Source organism: Prionailurus bengalensis, chromosome D4 (assembly GCF_016509475.1).
Source record: "Prionailurus bengalensis isolate Pbe53 chromosome D4, Fcat_Pben_1.1_paternal_pri, whole genome shotgun sequence".
NCBI lineage: Eukaryota > Metazoa > Chordata > Mammalia > Carnivora > Felidae > Prionailurus > Prionailurus bengalensis.
The window spans coordinates 53,744,289-53,763,284 of record NC_057359.1 but is presented as its reverse complement, the minus strand read 5'-3'; the positions used below and the strand labels follow the sequence as shown (position 1 = coordinate 53,763,284).

At 35.0% G+C, this 18,996-nt stretch overlaps 1 pseudogene; it reads right to left on the bottom strand.

Annotated features, from left to right (window-relative positions):
* Nucleotides 1-1,198: 1,198 nt before the first annotated feature.
* Nucleotides 1,199-2,709, bottom strand: LOC122474680 (annotated as a pseudogene).
* Nucleotides 2,710-18,996: the final 16,287 nt, after the last annotated feature.

The following is an 18,996-nucleotide window of genomic DNA, read 5'->3' as shown; positions in this document are numbered from 1 at the left end:
AATACAAGGTGTCCTGTGATTTTGCCTATTTCAAAGCAACTTAAAATTTAGGGGCCAAATAGGGTCTTCCGGAATTCACGTCCAAATAGTCAAGATGCGTGGAATGTTCTATCAAATGCACCAGTGTTCTTAAGAGATTTGCCAGCTATCCAAAACTAAGAACTTAAGACTACAATGTTGTCAATCAAAGAAAAGTACTGTTAATTTACCAGTCTACATACACTTTATACAAGTTACAAAATAAACACAGTAGAGTTTAATGAGCTCTTCACTTTCCAATCCGTCCATCAAGTTCACTTGGAATGGTCATTCTTTTATTGCTTCTCATTAGGTAATGATTTTGGAAGGACATCTTTAGCAAAATCTTGAAAACATTTTCAACTTAAAACAAAGCTTACCCTACAGTCCAAGACAGGTCCTCATTTAGGTTGAGTATTGCCACTTTGGGTTTTAAATCTCCAGTGCAGCAATGTTCCCTCTTCACTCAAGCTTGGCTTAGATGAAAATTTCTATTGGAGGTGGGTTTCTAGTTCTCAAGTGACAGTAAACGTCCAGTATATACTTTGTTCTCCTACAGTTTGGATACAATGAACTCTACCATTAAATATAATAATGTTATTTAATGGCTGACCTTTCAGGGTACGTTAAACTACAAGATTTATAAATGCGACAAAGCATTCCAGTAACTAGGAAACTCAATTATGACAATGTATCAAGTTTACTCAATAGTGATAGTATACAAATTTTATATGCAACACATTGAGTTTGGTATTACAGAATTTAACCATTTATAACCTACCTTAATGATGTTACTGTTCTAAACTATGTTGCAGATCCCCTTTTCCCATAGCTCTATGTGCTTGTTTCTTTCCCTTACCTGGTAAAAACGTTTCCCAGCCCAGGGGAAAACAACCCATTAACCCAATTCTCAGTTTCAGCAGATATTAACACCAGGAACAGGTTATGGGCCACTCTTAATCTTTTACCTGAATAGTACAAGGTTACAGTGTTGACCAAAAGAAGACACAGGTTTCTCATTAAACTTTTGTTTTATTGGGTCTCAAAATTCTATGACAGATTTTTGGTCAAGTTGTTTCCATTAAAAAGTACTGATTTTAAAAACTGATAACTTAAAAATGCCACACACAAAAAAACCCAAATGGTCCACAAAACATTCTCCTTTCCTTCTGAAGGCTTGACGATGCATTGTTATCATTAACCAGTCTTTTACTATTAAGCCTAAGTGGCCAATTGACACAAACAGTTCTGAGACTATTCTTCCACCACTGATTAAGACTGGGGTAGTAGGTATTGGGGATAATATTCATTTAGCCTTCCGAGCTTTCTGGGAAGACTTGGTGACCTTGCCAGGTCCAGCTGCCTTCTTGTCCACTGCTTTGATGACACCCACAGCAACCGTCTATCTCATGTCATGAACAGCAAAATGGCCCAGAGGAGGATAGTCAGAGAAGCTGTCAACACACATGGACTTGCCAGGAACCATATCAATGATGGCAGCATCACCAGATTTCAAGAACTTGGGACCATCTTCCAGCTTTTTTCCAGAATGACAGTCAGTCTTCTCCTTCAGCTCAGCAAACTTGAGGGCACAGTGCAGCACAGGTGCATATCCAGCACTGATTTGGCCTGGATGGTTCAGGATAATCACCTGAGCCGTGAAGCCAGCTGCTTCCATTGGTAGCTCACTTTTGCTATCACCAGCCACGTTGGCACGATGAACATCTTTGACAGATACCTTGTTGACACTGAAGCCCACATTGTCTCCAGGAAGAGCTTCACTCAAAGCTTCATGGTGCATTTCAACAGACTTTAACTTCAGTTGTAACGTTGACTGGAGCAAAAGTGACCACCATGCCTGGCTTAAGAACACAGTTCTCCACTCGACCCATAGGGACAGTACTAATACCACCAATTTTGTAGACATCCTGTAGGGGCAGACACAAGGGCTTGTCAGTTGGACGAGTAGCTGGCAGAATGCAATCCAGAGCTTCAAGCAGTGTGGTTCCACTGGCATTGCCATCTTTACGGGTGACTTTCCATCCCTTGAACCAAGGCATGTTAGCACTTGGCTCCAGCATGTTGTCACCATTCCGACCAGAAATTGGCACAAATGCTGCTGTGTCAGGGTTGTAGCCAATTTTCTTAATGTAGGTGCTGACTTCCTTACCGATTTCCTTGTATCTCTTCTGGCTGTAGGTTGGCTCAGTGGAATTCATTTTGTTAACACCAACAGTAAGTTGTTTTACACCCAGTGTGTAAGCCAGAAGGCCATGCTCACAGGTCTGCCCATTCTTGGAGATACATGCTTCAAATTTGCCAACACCAGCAGCAACGATCGGGACAGCAGAGTTGGTCTGAGATATGCCTGTAATCATATTTTTGGTAAAATCTCTGTCCTGGGGCATCAATGATGGTCACATAAAACTTCCTGGTCTCAAATTTCCACAGGTGATAAGCATCTTCACGTTCGGCTTTCAGTTTATCCAAGACCCAGGCAGACTTAAAGGAGCCCTTTCCCATCTCAGCAGCCTCCTTCTCAAATTTTTTGATAGTTCTTTTGTCAATCTCACCGCATTTATAGATCAGATGACCATTAGTGGTAGACTTGCCCAAATCTACGTGTCCAGTGATGACGATGTTGATATGAGTCTTTTCCTTTCCCATTTTGGTTTAGGTTTAGAGGTGGTTTTAATGACACTTGTGTTCTGGCAGAAAACCCGTTGCAAAACAGTTTGTACTTTATTAATTTTTTCTTTAATCCTGTTGTTTTGGCCCTTGCTTATTTTCCTGTTTGTCATTGGTTTTATTTAAATCTGTTTTTTTATGATCTAATTGACTTTTATTTAATTCATTTGCTTTTAAGATATTTTGCAGCATGGAATAATCATTAAAGTATTTTATGCCTTGAGTTTTATATATATATATATATATATATATATATATATATTATGAATTATATTTCCTTCAAGTCTCTTTGTTGGTTGTTGTATACTATTCCTATTCAACTTTGATTTGTGAGTCCTTGACTTCCTTCCCACAATTTATGGGCTGTTGTATTTCTTCCTTTATCACTTCTGTTTTGGTTTTGGATACCTTGTGATATTTTTGAAATAAGGAAGATGGCTGAATATTCAGTCTTATTTTATGTACCCTTATGATGATATTGAGTGTAAATTAGTGAGAGATGGAGGTAATAACTTATATACTCATGAAGAGCATACCAGTATCACTATGAAACTCATTGTTGGTCAGCACTATCAGCAAGTGATTATTTTAAGAATCAAGGTCCCTGAGAGCAATAGGGAGGATGGGATTTCAAAATAGTAGAGGCCAGGTATTGGTGCTTAACAATCAAAGCATGGTGGTGATATTTTATAATGAACAGCAAGGTCAGAGTGACATCAGGGGCCTAAGAATTATGCAGATACTTAATAGAAAAAGGTAAAATGGATGAGTGACTAATATATGTTCAATATATGCTCAATATATGTTATCAAAAACAATCCAGGATAGATGATCAGGAGTCTGAGAGACATTGCAATAGAAAAAAAAATCACAAACTTTTCCATGCCTGAATCAGTTTTTACACCTGAAACCATTGACTGAAGGAGAGGCCAGATCCTCAAAGAAAGTAAAAGTGATCATGATTTCCCTTTGTTCTCTCACAAATGGACTGCAATTACTCTGAAAACTGAAAAATAGGAAAAGGAGAATACAACTCTAGTGTTGTGGATTAAAAGTTTGGGTTGACAGTAAAGTTTGGGTGGTCCCTGCTCCACCACTACTACTCTGCCCTTAGAGGTAGGGCATATGAGCTTTAGGTAATAAAATGGGGTACTGTCCCAAGTCTGTTAAGAGTAGATCCATGGAATATTGGCATGCTATTGGGCCTTGGTAGAGACAAAACATCTTGCCATAGAATATCAAGTGACCATGTGGCCAGAGCTGCTGTAAGTGAACAGATGTATTGTCTTAAGTTTAAATGGGGCATCAGTCCACTGAAAAATGGAACTTCTATTTCATAGATTGGTCACAAGCAAAGTTAGAAAGAAAACACAAACTGCAGGAGTAAGTAGAACAGATGACTATTTTTTGTAATTAATTTATTTATTTTTGAGACAGAGACACAGCATGAGCAGGGGAGGGGCAGAGAGAGAGGGAGACAGACTCTGAAGCAGACTCCAGGCTCTGAGCTGTCAGCACAGAGTCCGATGTGGGGCTCAAACTCACTGTGAGATCATAACCTGAGCTGAAGTCGGATGCTCAACCGACTGAGCCACCCAGGAGCCCTGAGCAGACGACTATTGATGCTCCTTTCAACTCAACCCTGTGGCTATATTGGGTCAGAGTACTTCCATTATGAAGAAATGATGAAGGAAAGAAGTCAGACTTGATTCATCAATGAATGGGATGGGTCTATTGTTACAAGCCAGAATGTACTGTAGCCCAGTTCAACAAAAACCTTGAAAGAGAAGGATGAAAATAAATTTTCATTACAGCTAGAACTTCTAGTAGATAAAATGGTCCTTCACTTTGTGTCCAAAGATATGTGTGTATATATGTGTGTGGGTATGAATCACAGGCAGTGGCAAATGGCTGGTTGGTCACGTCTGGAAGGGAAAAGGATTGAAAATTTGGGGTCAAGAGTTTCTGGGAAAGTGGCATATGGCTTATTCTTTAAAATGATTGGAATCGTAGATTCACTTTGTTCAGTGAAAACAGTAATGATCATTATTTACAGCACATATATTTCCGATGTCCTTCTGTTATTATAAGTAGTATACTTCATATGTAGTACATTTATCCTTGTTTTGAAAGCCTGACGCATTCAGGCTTAAGTATTTGTTTCCTTATTAGATTATCATGGTCAAATCCTTACTCTAAATTTTTCTAGTAATTTGTTAAAAAACAAAACAAAACAAAATCTTCTCATTTAGTTACATGTTCTGCGTATATAGTTTCTTAAAACTATGTGCAGTAAGATAATTTATTTTGGAATTTGAAAGTGTAGTATATGCTGAAAGAGATGAATGAATGTAATTATAGCTCATTACCTAAAATGACATGAAATTATGAGAACTGGTTTGGTAGTTTGTCTACACTTTTTAAACCTGAAGACAAAATTTTGTAGAAAGATAATTTTGAAAAAATTATTTTATCAAAATTATTGCCACTAAGTAGTATCTAAGGAATGATTGTATTTGATCAATGTGGTATGTGTAGAGTATAATATACACATATATATTCTGCTTCTTTAAAAAAATCTATGACAACAAAAGCATATTTCAAGGGACTCACCAAAATGGTGAATATTAATTGGGAATTAAGCTTACTACATCATGGAGTTTTGAAACTTTGTAGAACTAGATTTGGGGAGAACAATATTGAGTGAATTTGACAGAAGAATAAATAGAATTATGTTATCATATTAAAATTACCATGTAGCAGAAATGATTTCGCCTTGTGATTTTAAACTGATATTTATAACCCTTGTTACTAGAATCCTGTCTTTCTCTTTAGGATTATACTATCTTGTATTGTTTGTCTCATCTTAGTTGGTTTATTATCCTCTTTTCCTTCATATGGCAAAGAAACACCCCACTTTGATTTATCTGCTTTAACAAGCGTTTCGGTCTCCAGTGTGTCTAATCTTGAAATTGTTGCTTGAAATTCCAAATTAAAATAGCCTCATCTAAAGTAGCTAATACATGCTCCTTTTAATGGTAATAAAAAGTTAAATTTGTAAAGCGAGGTTGTATAGTGATAGAAGAATCTGGGGGCAAGAAGATTCATCATGTATTATGTGGAAAAGGCTAAGATGTGTCAGTGTGGTTATATTTGACAATCTATAAAGAAACCTTCAAAGGAGGATAATTTCTTCCAGTGTACAAGGCATATTCTTTTTTCATTTTTCCTTTATGAGTAGTTTTCAAGTACTTTAACACAACTGATGAGAAATCACTTGGGAGGGGCAATTAATAATAAGAAATAACTGCCTGCCTTATATCAGGACCTCTCAGAGTCCATTTTTACTGGGATACAATAATCTGCTTGCCTATTTTGGGTAGTTGCATTAAAAAAAATCAAATGAAAAGAAAGAGAAAGAAAAGTAAATTGATAAATTGGGATGATAAAACAATAAGAAATATAGAAACATGCTCAGGAAGGCCATGTAAGCATATATTTAAAAATATAATTTGTTTCTGGCATTTTATGGTAATAAATCTTTAGGTATTATATGAAATACTTCATTTCCATTTAGAAGTGGTTACAATAAAATGTATAATATAAATACTCAGTTAACATATATTTTATGACATTGTAAGGTTTGATATTTAATATATTATCAAATGACAATTATGAAAGTGTGTTGTCTAAATGTACTGACAATCTCCTGGAATTGATATTAATTATTGCCAAATCTCAGTTGATTAAATCCAAGATAATACAATATACAGCAGTCTAAAATTTTAGTAAAAAGTCATTATAACACATATAAAAAGTATATATTATGTATGTATATTATAATATATTACACATTATACTTGAAACATATAAAGTATATATAACATAATATATAATACATGATTATATGTGTATCTTTATGCCCATCTATATGCAATTATATTAAATGTATATAACTATACTATTTCTAAACTATTACTTTTGATTGACTTATCTCTCCTTATGTCAGACTGCTCTCGTAATAGGTACAAATTTATATTAATTCTTTTATTTTTATTATATTTAATTTCTAGAGAGAGCGAGAGAGTGCAAGTAGAGGAGAGGGGCAGAGGGAGAGGAGAGAGAGAGAGAGAGGGAGGGAAAGAGGGAGGGAGGGAGGGAAAGAGGGAGGGAGGGAGGGAGGGAGAGGGAATCTAAAGCAGGCTCCCCGCTCAGCATGGAGCCAGATGCAGGTCTTGATCCTACGACCCTGAGATCGTGACCTGAGCAGAAATCAAGAGTCAGACACTCAACCGAATGAGCCACCCAGGTGCCCCATACGGTAATTCTTAGTAACCAGGAGAGATAATCCTCCTAACTTGGCCTTCTTTTAAAATTTATTAGATTATGTATAATAAACTATATACATTTATGATTTATGTACAATAAGCCACATATATTTAAAATGTACAGTAAAATGTGTTCTGACAGTAGTTTCATCTCTGAATAAACAAAAATCTCAGTCAAATTTCAGAACTTTGATCACCCAAAAGAGATACCTCAGACATTTTTTTTGTTTCTGTTTTTTTATTTCAAGTTTTATTTAAATTCTAGTTAGTTAACATACAGTAATAATAATTTCAGGTGTACAATTTAGTGATTCAACACTTATATACAACACCCAGTGCTCATCACAAGTGCCCTCCTTAATCCCCATCACCTATTTAACCCATCCCCCACCCACATCCCCTCCAGTAACCCTCAATTTGTTCTCTATCGTTAAGACATTTTTATAGTCCATTCTTCCTGCTCTCAGGCCCAGCAAGACTGACATTGTAGTCACTACAGATTAGTTTCCATTTTCTAGTGTTTTGAAAACAGATAATATTTGAAACCATATAGGATTTTTTTTCCTATATGGTTTCTTTCATTGAGCCTAATGATTTTGAAATTCATCTATATCATTGCATGTTGGATTGTTTCAAGTTTGGTCTACTATTTAAAACCAAAGAAAAAAATAATGAGAGGAGAAAATATGTATATTTGCATAGAAACAAAACTGTGAGAATTACTGATATCCTCACTTTAAACCCTATATTAAATGGAGTGAAAGCTCTGTATAGAACCATAGTAATATAGTAAAAATGAGCAGCAATGAAAATTTAACATGAAAGTAAATGTAAGTAAATATTTCCTTACAAAACAAAACTTGAAATACACTTTGGAAGTTAAAATCCATGTAGCATCCAAACATGGAAAATAATATAAAATAATGTCCAAACTTGGAGGGACATAGATGGCTATATAGTGTTCTAAGTTCCACTGCTATTAAGGTAGGATAAAATTAGCCTTTGGTTTATACTAGAGTTAGTACAGAATATATGTTTAAATCATAGACCAATTAAAATAACAACAAATAAAGTTGTTTTATTTTAAAAGAATGCAAAAATAATATTAAACTAAAATAATAAAGTGTTTGATCCATCCAGAAGGAGGGAAACAAGGGGACAAAAAGAATAGAAGATAAGTTAAATATCGCACAAATGGTGAGAAGGTAGATGTGAAACCAAATGGATCACTAAGCACATCAAATTAATGAGGCCAGAAAATCAACTAAAAGATGAATATTTCAAATTGGAATTTTAATATGTTGCTTCCAAAAGACAGGCTTTAAATGTAAGGAAACGAAATTCTTGGAAAGTGAATTGATGGAAAAAGATAAACCTTGTATATACCCACCCAAAAAAAGCTTCTGTAACTTAATATAAGATAAAGTAAACTCTAAGGAATAAAGCATTACTTTTGGCAAAGAGTAACATTTCATGTTGATGAAGATTCGATCCGCCAGAAAGATACAACAATTCTAAATAGGTATGCACCCAATTAACGTGGATTCAAAACAGATGACATTCAAAACGTGAGCTGGACACTGGGGTGTGCTGCTGTGATCTTCCTGCAAAGGCGTATTTGTGGTCCAGTCACTGAAATTCAGAACTTATTTGCCAGCCCTTACAGGAATTGCCTCTACAGCAGAAAGCCCCCTCACGCAGTGACTTAAGGCTAGGTTCCTTGGGAGTAAAATTATGGGACATTATTTAACCTGGTCCCTAGCCCTGCTTCATCAATTTGGCAGACACTGATTTGAGAAAGAACCATCTCTCTGCCTGATTTAAACAGCATTTGGAATCAAATCTTGTGGTATTATGAAAAAAAAAAAAAACAAAACAACTTCGCATCTAGCCCTGTTCTGCCTCTTCTTCAGAATCCATGGTTGGGGGAATAGCAGTTCATCATCTGTCATGATCAGGGGACTGAAGTCTGAATCTTGTGGCTGCTTCTTTATAATGTGGTAGACTAGTGATAATCAGTCTTTATCTGCCATCACTGAATTAGACCAGAATTCATTGACTTCGGGACTTGATTGGAGCTGTGCGTTAGGAAATAACATGTCATTTCTGAAATGGTTCTGCACTGCGGCCAAAATACAGTGAATCGTATTTGAATATGTTAAATCTTACCTCCCAGATATGATTTAAAATTCGAAGTAAGGATATCCCTAAATGTGGTATTGTAATATTTGAAAGTTGAAACAAGCACCCAACAGTTTTCTCAATATATATCATACTCTGAGGCATTGGGATATACAGCAAGTCTCACTTATTCTGTAGGTTACAGGATAGTGAAAGTAGAGCTGTAGCTTTTCAGAGAAATGATCTAGGATGGTGGGCATAAACTAGATAGGAATTTGTGGGTAGACAGGCCAAAATTTTATTGGCTAAAACTAAGTCATGTTAGTATCTGGGGCTTTAAGATGGTAAGCAAATAGAATTATTGGAAAAGAAACCCTCCTTAGAATTGAATTAAAATGTGGAGTGATTTAATGGTGAGGCCTATAAGGATCAGTCTTGGGCTACTCAAGTACCTATAAATTCCAAAATCTACTTAAAGTACTGAGGGAAAAGTTGAGTTAAAAAGAGAAACCAAGTATTCTCACTGGAAGGGCAAAGATGAGACTACCAAGATCCAGGCTTGATTTTATTATAAGCCTGTGTGCCTTCAGGCTGTTTTTACCTGGGTCATTTCACCTTTATCAAGACCAAAATAATTTAGCTTAGTAGAATATGAAAAATATCAATGACTAATGAATTGATTATATAATTTGATCAGTAGTTGGATACTGGTGGCTATTACACACAAACACACGGAGCCTCAGTGAAATAACCACTGTAAATATTTTCCTAGGTTATATTAGGCATGCATTGAAATGTTTCTTTCTTTTATTTTTAAACAGCTTTCTTCAAGTATACTTGATACACAAAGAACTGCACTTATGTAATGTGCACAATTTGATGAGTTTCAATATATACAAACATCTATGATACCATTACTCCAACCAAGATTATAGGTATATTCACCCCCTCCCAGAGTTTCCTTGTGTCTCTTTGTGGTGTGTGTGTGTGCACGCATGCACATGTAGTAAGAATACTTAATTTGAGAGCTATCATCTGGGGTGCCTGGGTGGCTCCGTCAGTTGAGTGTCTGACTTTGGCCCGGGTCATCATTTCGTGGTCTGTGAGTTCGAGCCCCGTGATGGGCTTTTTCAGATTCTGTGTCTCCGTCTCGTGCTCTGCCCCTCCCCTGCTTGTGTTCGTTCTCTCTCTCTCTCTCTCTCTCTCTCTCTCTCTCTCTCCCTCAAAAATAAACATTAAAAGATAGGAGATATATCATCTTAGCAAATTTTGATGTGTTTAAGACGGTATTGTTAACTACAGGCACCATGTTGTATAGTAGCTTTCTAGGACTTATTGATCTCTTGCATAACTGCAACTTCATTATGTAATAGTTACCCATTTCCCCCACCACATAGCCCCCGGCAACCACTTATTAAATTCTATCCATCCATAAGTTGGACTATTTTATATATCTCATATAAGGGGAATCATGCAGTATTTGTCTACTTTGTTTCAATTAGCATAATGTCCTGTGGTTTCATTTATGTTGTCACAAATGGCAGGAATTCCTCCTTTTTAAAGGATGAATAATACCATGTATTCATTTTATCATATCCATGTAGTAATTGAAGTCCTTTTTCTGAGATACTCTTTTATTTTATTTTTATTTAATGATTAAATTAGATTAAAATTGTGGACACTTAAATCTGAATTCTTCATTGTCATTGCATTTAGATGGAAGGGACAGATGCATTCCCCATCATAAATTTAGTGGTATTTCATATTTTAGATAGGTGATGCTTTGTGTAATTAAGTGATGATTAAATTTTAAGTTTAGGAAGTAGAAATATCCTCATTAAGTTACTGTTAATGGTCTGTTATTTTTTACTGTGGAGCTTTATTTGGTATCCACTGCAGATGTTTTTACTATAATCAGAGGACACTTTGCGAACAAGTGGCTAAATAAGGATGAGTACAACACTGACGTTAAGAGTATTGATATGGTGCTCCGTTTTGTGAGAGTATAAAATATTGACTTAAAAGAGAGAACTGTAACTATTGATTCCTCTCCAAGGAGAAGTATTTAAGTTTATGTTCCTTGTTTCATCTACAAATACTTAAAGTCTGAATTCTGCAATTTATAGCTGAAAAGAAAACACAAAAATCAACACACAGTAATAACAAGTGCTACTTTTTGTATAATGGTAAAGTTGCCTCTTTCTTCCTGCTGGTGAGACCCTTCAATATCATTAGTCTGTCTGAGCTGCTGATCCTGCGCCTCTTTGCCGATCATTATTTTATTTTATTTGGTAAATCTCTATGACAGTTTTATTGCAGGCTGAGAGCAGAATTGATCTTAGCCCTAGTTTACTTAGAATGTCTTTTCAAAGGATACAGATATTGCCCATTAATGGGAACTTTGAAGAGAAAGGAAATTAAGGACAATCTCAGCCTAATCCAAAGCTCTTTTCTGTGCCCATTTCTTCTCTCGTTACGCAATATCAGCTCTTTCAGTGATGTATCCATTAAAAAGAAAGAGAACTTATTTAGAGTAAAAATTATATTAAGCATCTAATTCTTTACTTACATAACCTCAAAATGATTTTAACTTTTCTCATTCTATTTTGAATTTCACGTTTAAAAACTAGTCCATATGGTATGGAATACTGCATCTTGGGGCACCATAGCACCTGCAGGAGCAATCTGCTAACTTCAGTGAAGTTAGCAGAACTTACAGCAATTAAATGTATCTGCACACTTCCTAAAATAAGTTATTTAAGAGTGGAGTTTGTGTCTTTTTTCTTCTTTCATGTAATAGTTAATAGAATGCTTGCTTATACTGTTACAGGCGTTCTATCAGTAATTAAAGATACATATGTCAATATCCTTGGTTTCAAAGATAAATGAACAGATATTTACCCGCCACTATGATAAATGCTTCAGTAGATGTTTGAAGAGTGTGCTATAGAACCACACTGAAGCATGTAACCGAGGATGGGAGGACACAGGGAAGCTTTCTGTAGAGAATGGTGACCTCACTGAAGCTAAGCACATATGTGAGAATCAGAGTCAGTCAGGTAAAGATCAATATTTAGAAATAAGGGCCCAAGTAATAGCCTGAGTGAAACCCTGAGGCATGAAACACCATAATAGATTTTAGTAACAAAGGAACTGGCATAATTCAGTTCAAGTATTAATTTGTGCTTGAACTAAATTAATAGTAATGGAAGTGTAATGAAGGGGCAATACTGAAGGAGCAATTATAGACAGACTTGATAGAATTTCATGAGTGGAGGCAGGGAATTAGACTTAGCCAATGACAGCTCAGTTTCTTAGCTTGAGCAGCTGGGTAGATGGAGTATAATTCAACAAATTCAGAAATAAATAAATGTGGGAGACGGAAGATTGCGTGATCAGTTTAGGAACACATAGGAGTTATCACTTAATATGCACCTTGGACCAGAAGTTGAGTGTGACATCCAAGCTGAAGAAAGATGTAAGTAATTTATTTGAATGTAGATGGCAATTTAAAGAATGGGACAGTGAATGGAGAGAGAGTGTTAGGAAGAAATATAAGGGGGAGCATCTAGAAAACACTAAAATGCAAAGGCCAGGGTATGGAAAAGGATGAGTTCCATGAACCATGATTATAGAAAGGAAAGCAGGAGCGACTACTACTGGAGCAGATGAGAGGAAATGTAGTTTCAAAAAGAAATGGATTGCCAATCAGGGGTCCTGAAGGCAACAGGTGGCAGACACAAATTTGGTAATTTGAAAATAATGAAGTAATAATTTTAAAAGATGTAGGCTATGTGCAGGGTAACAGAAGAGGTAGTACTATATCCCAGGGTTACAAATGGGGTAAGTGGGACCATGATTAACCCTCATATCCTCATTACTTAAAAGCCTAAGTGGAGGGAGGGGTTCTCTTAACTGGGGAGAGGCCACCTGATAGTCTGTGACTCTCTTATTCTGACCCTTCCTCCAAGTCTTCATGGGTGACCTTGATGAGAGTAATGGGAATGTTTTAGGAGAGAATCTAGTTACAGTGAATTGAAAAATGAGTACGGGTAACTCTTCATCTTAATTAGCAATTTCTTGAAAAGTCCATTCAATTGTTAGAAGCAGCAGTGAATAATTACAAAAACACCAAGAAACATGACAAGTGGAGGCGAGGGCACACTAAGGATAATACCTTCCGTCTCCATTATAAATAAAACGTGGATGTAACTAAGTAATATTTTAGCATAGGATGGGTAAAGGTAGTAGTGTTTTCTTGTTTTTCTTTATGTTTCCTTGAGGTCACGGCATGGTAACAAGAGGGGAATTGAGATCAAAACAATAACCTGGGCAAAACATATTCTTAGATTTTGAATACTGTAAACTCAGCAAAGTCAACTAAGTTCACTTTGACCACCCGTCATTCTGTCATTGTCATTTATTCACATTGGGCTTGCATTATGGGCAGTAGGGATAAAATCATTAACACTATTGTGTGTGTATATAAATTTGGAAATCTATATCTATATCTGTATCTACTTATCTACCTGTCTAATCCCTGTGCATTAGAATAGCTACCATCATGATAGAATTTACCATGACTTTGTCAAACGTAACAACCTTTCAACAATTTGGATAAAAATGGCTTACCAATTCAGTTGAATAACCAGGCAATTTAATCAAAATGCATGAAGTAATACTGTTTATATGCTGGAAAAATAACCAGTACACCTGGTTCTTCATATTTAGAAGAACTTAATAAAATGTCTTTGTTTTTCTCACCTACAGATCTAGGTCGCACTTTGTTTTTCCAGTTGTAAGCAATTTTTATGATGACTTCTTTATTTTATTGTGATTTAAATGAGAAAGAGAATACAATTTTTATCCTTTTCCTAAGAATTATTTTTCAGTTTTCCCAAAGAAGAAATATTGTGATATGTAAAAAAAAAAGTTGAGAAAGGATATACACTTATTTTTAAATAACAAGTGTATTATTATTGATTAATATTTATGGTTAATAAATATAATAATACATTTATTTTAAAATAATAAGTGTATTAATAAGTATTAAGTGTATTATTAGTTATTGATTATTATAGTTAATACGTAATAATGCACTTATTTTAAAATAATAAGCAGTAATAATACTGCTTTAAAAGCAGTAAAGTGATAACTAGAAAAGTTACAGTCTCACTCTTGATGTCTTGGAACTCTTGTTCTTGGTCTTAAATACTACGTGGATGTTCACACACATGCACACCCAAAGTTCGTCACATGGACTGTTATTACTACAGAAAAGCATAACACAAGAATTCCATTGACTGATACCATGTTACTGTGTTTCTGAAGTTGAACACTCCTCTAATTGAAAATATACTTATTTGCATTAGCATTTTCTTACGTTGCCTGTACTATTTCTTATTAAGCCTTGGTAAAAACATTGAATTCCCTTTTCTTGAGATGCATTTTAAAGACATATATTCCTTCTTAGACATATTTTCTTCAGAAATTTAGAAGAACAACTTTGATCTTAGTCTTGTAAGCTTACAGTGCACACAATTAGAGATCTTAAAACAAAAATAGTTCTTATAAGAAATACGGAAACAAAGACTGTTAAAAGTCTTAAATTTGAATTTTGAGCCTTAAACTTGAATTAAAGTATGAAAAATATGTACAGAGAGTCTTTGTAATTATTTATACATAATTGTGCAGGGGGATATATGTATGAATATTTATCCCTTTATTTTCTTTTAGTTATAGATAAATTTAATTATGCTGTCTTGAGAATGAATAAGCAGGGGCACCTGGGTGGCTCAGTCGGTTGAGCAACTGACTTCGGCTCAGGTCATGATCTCATGGTTTGTGAATTCGAGCCCTGCGTTGGGCTCTGTGCTGACAGAGCCTGGAGCCTGCTTCGGATTCTGTGCCTCCCTCTCTCTCTGCCCCTTCCCCACTCATGCTCTCTGTCTCTCTGTCTCAGAAATAACTAAACATTAAAAAAAAATTAAAGAATGAATAGGCAAAGGGGCGCCTGGTTGGCTCAGTTGGTTAAGCGTCCGACTTGGGCTCAGGTCATGATATAACAGTTTGTGAGTTCGAGCCCCGCCTTGGGCTCTGTGCTGATAGCATGGAGCCCAGAGTCTGGAGCCTGCTTTGAATTCTGTGTCTCCCTCTCTCTCTGCCCCTCCCCTGCTCACGCTGTGTCTCTCTCTGTCAAAAATAAATAAACCTTAAAAAAAAAAGAATGAATAAGGATGAATGAATTTATTAGATCTGCAATAAGAAAAATATAAATATCTCCCAAAGAGAAGCTAGTGAGCATTACTATGTATAAACCAGTTCATACAGTTTATTTTAAATTGCAAAGGGTAATTACTATTATTTCTGTTTTTATTATTTTTCTCTATTTTCTTTGTAATATAACATTATAAATATCATTTATAATATTGTGCTTCTATGACATACATACATTGACATAATTTATCAACAAAATGAAGCTGATAGAAGCTACATGTGAAGTATTTATCACATACTATATTTTACTTTCTGAAATACATATGGTTTTTAGTCCTTATTGCCTCGGCAGAAGTTTGAATAAGAGCATATAGAACTTTTTCACTCAGATTAGTTTTATGGAGGATGTCATCTCCAAAGCATCCCTTTGCTAAGTATGTCTACTTATAATGGAAAGAGAGGGAAAAACCTTATGTGATAGAAAGAGATAATAGCCAGATATGTGAATTTCTAGAGAAAGCCTGTTGTTTCCTAAGATAATGACTTTTTAGAACATAAAGGGAGAAAAAGGAGGTATGCAGACTTCAATTAAGTGATCTGCATAAGTGTCCATCCACCATCCATCCATCCATCCATCCATCCATGTATTATACAATTTTTGGAAGATAAACTGGTATAGAACAGAAAAAAAGATAGTGTCTTATTTCTCTCATATACAGTTTGTCTACAGAGTAGTCATACAGGCAAAAAAATATATAATATTCCATAATCTCATATGGGAGCATGAAATTCAAGAAAATGGAATAAACAAACAATAGTGGAAGTAAAAGGATGCTTTTCAGAGAAGATGGCATCGAAGATGAGAATTAAAGAAATACCAGAAGCAAAGTTGATGGTTATATGTGGGGAGAATGTTCGAGCCAAAAAACCCAACATTTACTGGTATCAAGAAAAAAAAAAAACAAGATCCTGGTACAATAAGAAATCATATTTTTTTTCTTTGTTTTTAACCACTTTGGCTTTTTGTGTGTATGTGTGTGTGTGTGTCCAAAAGAGTGATTTCAAACAGTTTTATGATACATGTGTAGTTTTTTCCTTCTTTATACTCTTTCAGTTTTACAGTTGAAAATGACTTAGTATACTTGAAGATTTGGCTCTAATCTCTTTTACCCAGAAAATCAATTGGTGAGTCTTGTAAAGCCTGGCATCATATGTTGTGCCAGTGTTTGAAAGGTGGACTCATCGAAGCAGATATGATTACCCGATAAAAATTATGAGCACACAGAGCTTCATGGATTAGACGGGTCAATAGTCACACAAATGACTGAAATATATATGATACATACTTTAAAAAATTAAGATGACACTATCACAAAGGTCATTATAACGATTCAAAAGGGACCTTGTAATGTGTCAAATTAGAATGTAAATAACTTGGCAGAGTTGGAGGAGATAATTTCCAAACTTCAATGAAAATGAATTTGTTAGAAGTAGGGTATAAAAATGAATGATTGTTGTCATACCTATCACAAAATTTTGCATTTCCTGAGAAAACAGAGTAAGTTAAAAACAAAGCAGATGCTATTTAGCATTGCGATGCTAGCCTATGTGCTGATTTATAATAGGATTGAAAGGAAGAAATGTGTTGTTTAGTAGAAATTTCTGTTTCTCATTACCATTATATTCTTAAAATGCAAACACAGTAAGGTAAAATGGAACCATTAACTTACGAACTTCTTAGTTTAACAAAAACATTCAGAGAATTAGAAAAATATAATTAAGTTCCACTGAGATGTATGAGATGAATCTATTTTGAAGATGGGGATAAAAGTAGGGAATGTGGGTTAGTCTCTTGGTACCATGTATGGTTGTACCTTGCTTTTAACCTTTGGAAAGATGCGGTCATGCATAAATCATAACATTTTAAAGGTTAAGGTAAAAATCTTCAAACCTTAAAAGGATTGGATGTTACCAAATTACTTTCCAGTCTTAAAAGCTTTAGACTTATAATAAGATAAAGCTTACTGAAGATTAAATCACTTAAACTAAATAGAATTGAGGTATTTTATGAACATAGATGGCATTAAAATGATGTATATTTTAATGAGAACCACTCTCATAAGAGAAATATATTGATCTCAATATTGGAAATTATCAAAAGTTTACACCGATTTGGTATTCATTAGCATGGTCGTTATTCGGGTTTTTTTTCAAATTCAGTATATTTATATAAGCCACATGCTGCTTTCTCATTTTATCACATTGTGAAGGTATGACTAAAGATGGTCTATTTATAGTCTTATGAGATTTAGACAGACAATAAGTAAGGCTTAACATTTGGAAAAAGATTCAATTGGGATAATTTTTAAAAGTGATTCATAATCCAAAAGGAAAAGTTAAGAAATTATTCTTAAGACATCAACTAAACATCAATACTATGAATATTTCTGAAAAACTGCACATATATCAAAACTAAAGAAGTAGGAATCTAAGTGAATGTGATGATGAATCATTTATATAGATAACAATGCTGTTTTTGTTTTTTCATTGCAAGAAGTAAAACTCCTTTAAGATCTGTACTCAAATTTCTTCTGTCTTCTACTTAGTAGGTTTTCTTATTGTTTTGATTTAAAATGTATTCAGGGGCACCTGCGTGGCTCAGTCGGTTAAGCATCTGACTCTTGATTTCTGCTTGGATCATTATCTCACCCTGAGTAGGTTTGAGCCCAGCGTCGGGCTTGCACTTACAACGCAGAGCCTGCTTGGGATTTTCTCTCTCCCATTCCCTTTCTGCTTCTCCCCTGCTCGCTGTCTCGCTCTCTCACTCTCTCAACATAAGTAATAAACATGAAAAAAATTAAAATGTATTCAAAGATGCTTTATTAACTTTTTTCTTAAACTTGCAAACTCTTGTGATACACTATTCGACATGTTATTGCCTCTTGATCAAGAGGAAAAACAAAACAAAAAACAAAACCATGTATATATATTGATAAATAGCACTTAAATGTGTAAAATACTATGTAAATATGCATACTTATATCTATACGAAACAGTGAAAATATTAAGACATGGTCAGTAGAATCAGACTGTCGACATTGGGACACTGGCTCCCCTATTCACTAGATTAAGTAAGCTAGGGAAAGTTAACCTCCTTGCTTCAATTTCCTTATATATTAAATAGCGAAATTTTAGCACCTCCTTATTGCTGTCAGATATAATAGTATTAATAAATATGAAATAATAAATAAGGGAGAAGTCACTAAGTGATAACTATTATAATATACAAATAGATAACTAGAACTTTCCTCGTGACTTTCAATTTATCTAATTAATTATTAATCTAATAAAATAGCTACGTAGAACATTTTGTTTTTATACTATAGTATTTTAAAATTGGGAAAAGAAAGTGAATAGATGTTTCAATAAATTATCCTGTTGTCACTTAGACCTTTGCTATATATTCTTTTTTTAAATTTTTTTTAATGTTTATTTCTGACAGAGAGACAGAGCATGAGTGGGGGAGGGGCAGAGAGAGAGGGAGACACAGAATCCGAAGCAGGCTCCAGGCTCGGAGCTGTCAGCACAGAGCCCGATGCTACGATCGAACTCACAGACCGCTAGA